We start from the raw sequence: 6,000 nt of genomic DNA on the forward strand, positions 1-6,000 counted from the left end.
CTGACTTTCAATGAATATAAAAATAATACTTAAAGCGTATCACCATCTTATTTGGGCCATTATAATCTAATCATTTATAGTGTTTATGGAAAAGTAGCGCTGACTAATTGTCGACCCTGAATGTATTACCTCCCTGATTAAAGTTGCCGCCGCCTTCTATGAGATTTTGCATAAGCCCACAAGGCAGGGTTATAATACCTCTTGTCTGTTGTAGTTCAGATTGGGAAGGACCTATTGAGCTCTAAGACATTTGATGTGAATTTGTGCTTGTTAAGAATTTGAATTGAGTAAATTGGCATAGACCTGGACATTCGTATGAGACATAATGTTACCGTCTGCAAAAGACTTCAATTGAATTATTGTAGGAGCGGAAGTATAGGTGTTAAGGTTAGATAACCATGTTCGAAACATCCGTCATTGAGCAGTAAAACGTACGATTTTTTTTAGGGGGTAATTTCTGTTCATTGACAATTCCCTTTCAGTCGTGTTAGTTCGTGAGACAATCTGGAGGGGATGTGTTAAAATTATGCTAAATCGATGCCCTTTACCAATTTTTATCATTACATGTGTTATATCAGTTTTATCTGTGCATCATTTCTTTTGTTTTAGTTTCCATCAAAAATTCGCATTTACCGATGGGACGACATACTTGACATTGTGTGAAAAACGAACAGGTGTGATAAAGGATAGGGAAGAGGAAAGGGGTTACAGGCGATGACACACACACACACACACACACACACACATATACTCGCACATATTCACATAATTGCTTGATGACTTGACGTAAGAGTTAATTTTACCATAAACTTTCGACATCGTTGAAACAAGCATTTTTTATTATTTGTATTGGTTAGAGTCACTGTCAACATGTAAACAAATTAATTCCCTTGTTTGACATACGCTGATACATAACAACCACACAGACATCACGCATATTTCATACTCACATATTTCATCAACTGTATGCATTGACACCCATCAAACGAAAAAGGCAATCAAATACAGAAAAAAGGTCAATTAGAACAACAAGAAGCTTGCAAAATACAGGTCACCTGGCGTAGATTATGTCCTTTTTACACTGGAGGTATACATACCCAGCGACCTGTGCAAGGAAACAATTTTCAAGAAAAAAAAAATAAGTAAAAGCTATGGAATTGTACTGGCATGCACAACCGCAGTGAAACATTGAAATGTTTGGCGTTAAAAATGCACAGAAATTGTTTTTCTTTTCTCTTTTCTTTATTAACTCATATTTAAATACATGGTGGCCTGTTCAATTAAGTGATCTTCCACGGGGCTCTGTGTTGTAAAATAGAGAATATTTTGAACCTTGAAATCTGTCAAACAAGTCATAAAATTAGAACAACAACAACAACAAAAAACCCACAAGAAACACATGAAGGTGATTATTGCTGTCATATGATTACATTACGTATAGCTGAAAGAAAAAAAAAAACATATTACTTCGTGGAAATATGTATAGGGTAGAAAATGGGTATGTAAAAAAAAAAGAACAATTATTATCAAATTGTAACTGGATCCTGTGTGTGAAAAGCCAAACAATGCAAAGTCTTTCTCTAAAATGATACACGACATTAAAGAGCTTACTCCCGTGCAAACATTGTGGAAATCCTTTTAACGCATTAAAGCTAGACATTCTGTACTTGATATATTCGATAATTTGAAGTTATGATGAGAGGGGCCTCAAAGAACACGGAACATTCTTGTTATAAACCAACAACAACAACAAAAACAACAACAAGTATATCTGGTTTACGCAGTACAAGTAGGATTGTCAATGAGTTTAAATCGTTCTGTTTACTGGCACTACAGCTGCTGCTATAGACGAGGTTCCGTGACAAAATTTTCAAAATATTTTTTGGACTTAGTGATTTTTTGCCCCCAGAATTAAAAAACAAACAAACAAAGGGAAGTAGAACATTGTAAAGTATCAAGTGAGTGCAAGCATACAACAACAGCAACAACAACAATCATACCAATTGAAAAGGCAGAAGAAGCAAGGAGTAGTACACGAACTGACTAAATTACGAGTTAAATAGGCAAACATGTTTATTTGATTTATTTGATTAAAGATGCATCGGGTGAATTTACATAGAACCCTTATTGTTTCTGTTTTTTCTTTTTTTGGAGAAAGTTGAGAGAAAGAAAAAGGGAGGGACAAAGAAGTAATGATATATAACGAGATGAATGAATGATCGGATTTCCTTTCTTCCTTTCTTCTTTTAGGTCTGCATACCCCCACGTAGCTGGTGAGCTAGGACCAGACGGGAAGCCAGCTATTAATTCCCGAATGTTTTATATTTTAACCCATGACTAACGCAACAAATTTTGCTTTTAATTCTTTGAATAGTGATGAATTTTATAACACAGTAAGGCACTCTGAATCTAATCATGTAAATATTATTTCCAGTGTATATGAAGATTACATATCCGATAAATACAATACCTCAGCACAAGAATATGAATATAAATTTGACTCAAATGATCCAGTCCAGAGTCCATCGTGTGTTTATTTGACCGAAAATCAGTATAAAAATCGGATCACGAATACTGTTGGTGAAAAGTTTTTGTTAGCTCACTTTAACATACGCAGTATCAACAAAAATTTTGATAAGCTGCGCTTACTTTTAGAAAACCCAGATCATAAATCTTGCTCCATCATAGGGTTAACAGAAACATGGCTGAACTCTAATATCAGTCATTTATTTTCTTTACCCGGATTCGAATTTGTATTTAGAAATAGAAACGAGAGAGTTGGTGGTGGAGTTGGTTTGTACATCTCAAAAAAAAATTAAATATATTATACATGAGGAGATTAGTGTTATGAGCGATGTACTTGAATCCCTTTTTATTGAATTGATAAATCCACATGGAAAAAACATTATGATTGGTGTAATTAACAGGCCCCCTCGTTCGAATTTAAATGATTTTTTGACTGTTTTGCAGGATTTAGTACAAAATCCCATGATACTTAATAAAGATACATTTTTGATGGGCGATTTTAATATCGATCTCATGAAATATAACTCCCAAAACACTTCAAAAGAATTTATAGAAAACATTAATGTCTGCTTCGTTTTTACCATTAATCTCCAAGCCTACCCGTGTCGCCAGCCAATCGGCTACCCTCATAGACAACATTTTTTGTAATGTTTTTCCACTTCCTGAGTCTGGTATCGTCCTCTCAGACATCACTGACCATTTTCCTATATTTGCTCAGGTACCAATTAAACTGATTAAACAAAATGATTATCATAAGCGTCGTAAGATTACTGCAGATAATCTTATAAGTCTTCAAAACAGTTTAAAAGAAATCGACTGGTCTTCTGTATGCAACACTACCGATGTCAACTTGTCTTATGACTATTTCATATCTACTCTTACCTCCGAAATCGATAACCATATTCCCCTGCGTAACATAAAAAATAGATATAAGCAAATTCCAAGACTCCCGTGGATAACCCAGTCTATATTACGATCTATAAACAGGAAAAATAATTTGATTTATAAATATAGATGTAATCCCACTGAAAAAATAAGAAAAATATGTTTCATACAAAAACACACTCACCAAATTATTACGTTCGCAGAAGAAAATATTTTATGTGAATCAGATAAGCAAATACAAAAATGATATTAAAAACACATGGAAAACATTAAAGAATGCTATGAATACATCTAACAATTCATCTAATATTTCTGAAATTCGGTGGGGCAATTCCTCCAGCAACACTCCCGCTGGCATGGCGGAAATTTTCAATGACTTTTTCTCTTCAATTGGAACAAATCTTTCTCAAAATATTCCTCTTTCTAGTAAATCTTTTAATGATTTTTTAGATACACCTAACCCCAAAACTATATTTTTTGACCCAACATATAAAGAAGAAATAATAAAGATTGTTGCTAATTTGAAAGAAGGAAAAAGTCCTGGCCATGACGGAATTGACAACTATTTGATAAAAAAACATAATTCCTCAAATAGTGGATCCCTTAGTACACATTATCAACTCATCGCTTACAACTGGCCATGTGCCAAATAGCATGAAAATTGCGAAAGTAAATTCCTATCTACAAGAAAGGGGAGAAGGATGATGTCAATAACTTTAAACCCATATCTTTATTATCTTCTATTTCTAAGATTCTTGAAAGAATAGTTTATATCAGGACAGTACGTTTTCTTAAAACCTGCGACATACTCTCAAACTTTCAATTTGGATTCAGGGAAAATCACAGCACAACACACGCACTACTTGCCCTCATTGACAAAGTCACACACGCACTCGACACACTTTCACACACAATAGGTATCTCCTTGGACTTCTCGAAGGCCTTCGACACGATTAACCACGGAATACTTCTCGCCAAACTGTCTCATTATGGAATACGTGGAAAGGCCTTGGAGTGGTTCACGAGTTACCTATCAGAAAGATCCCAATTTGTACACGTCAACGGCTTTGACTCTCAAAGTAAAACAATTGCATCTGGTGTTCCACAAGGTAGTTTATTAGGCCCATTGTTATTCATTATTTATATTAATGATTTTCATAGATCCTCAGAGAAACTATCATTCATATTATTCGCGGATTACTCTAACCTTTTTTTTTTCTCACCCTGGCCCAAACATTTTGATAAGAACAGTCAATGAAGAACTGAAAAAGGTTATACAATGGATATACGCAAATAAATTGTCATTAAATATTCAAAAAACAAAAGTTATGCTTTTTAGTAATTCTTTAGATAGCCTCCCAGGCAAAATAACATTTGATACTACTCCTTTAGAAGAAGTTTCTTCCTTTAAATTTCTTGGTGTTTGCGTTGATAACAAGCTTTCATGGAGGAATCATATTGATAACATATGTAAAATTATATCACGTAACATTGGCGTAATGAATAGATTAAAATATTATCTTCCTTCATCTGCATTATTAACTCTTTATTCTAGTTTGATACTACGTTACTTAAACTACGGGATTCTTGCTTGGGGTAATACATATCAGATGTTACTTGATAAACTTCTTTTACTGCAAAAGAAAGCGCTTAGAATTGTTTTTAATTTACATACCCGAGAACATACAGATGCTTTGTTTTCTGACCATAAAATATTAAAAGTAAATGATTTGTATGTGTTTCAACTTGGCCAGTTTATGTTTAGTTACAACAGTAACTTTTTACCTAAAATATTCCATGATTCATTTCATCGAAATAGTCATGTTCATAACTATCCCACGCGACGATCCGATGAATTTCATCTTCCATTAATGAGAACCGCACATGCCCAAAATACATTTCTTTATACCGGACCCAGACTTTGGAATAAATTAGATGATAGTTTAAAAGATTCCCCCAAATTTGTTACATTTAAATACAAACTCAGAAAATATTTACTTTCTACTTATAATCTTAGATAATTTCAATTGTTTTGATTCATGCTTGAGCCTTCACCTGTCCTAATGTCGCAGCACTTGGCGTGTTCTGTGTGCAGACTTCTCTTCTTTCTTCTCTCCTCTTCCTTTCCTGTCTTTTGTTCTTCGTAGACTTGTATTGTTACCGTCTTCTCTCCTCTCGGTACTGTCTCGCGTCTTACAGTGTACACGTGTGGGTAATTGAATGTGTGTACGAACGTGTTGTCCTTGTCATATTTTCCCGGTACACGTGGTTCAGTGAGCAGTGTCCGGGCACTAGCATTGGTATTCTATATTTTTCCCAACCGGTGTATCTCAAAATAATTACATGTACATTGTTGTAGAATAGTATATAATTTACTCATTATTTGTCTAGCGATCCACGTCCGACAAGCTATGCTTTTTAGTGGATCACTATTTTCCATAATCGAATTTATTTTCCGCTCGCCCACGAAGTATTCATACAGTGTTTTCCTAAATATTGTACATGTTATATGTTGTTCTAAAATTTGTCTCGTATATATATTACATGAATCTTTTGCAAACGTTTGAGCAATATTTCATCACATGTATA

The sequence above is a fragment of the Diadema setosum genome, chromosome 3 (assembly GCF_964275005.1).
Source record: "Diadema setosum chromosome 3, eeDiaSeto1, whole genome shotgun sequence".
Classification (NCBI taxonomy): Eukaryota; Metazoa; Echinodermata; class Echinoidea; order Diadematoida; family Diadematidae; genus Diadema; species Diadema setosum.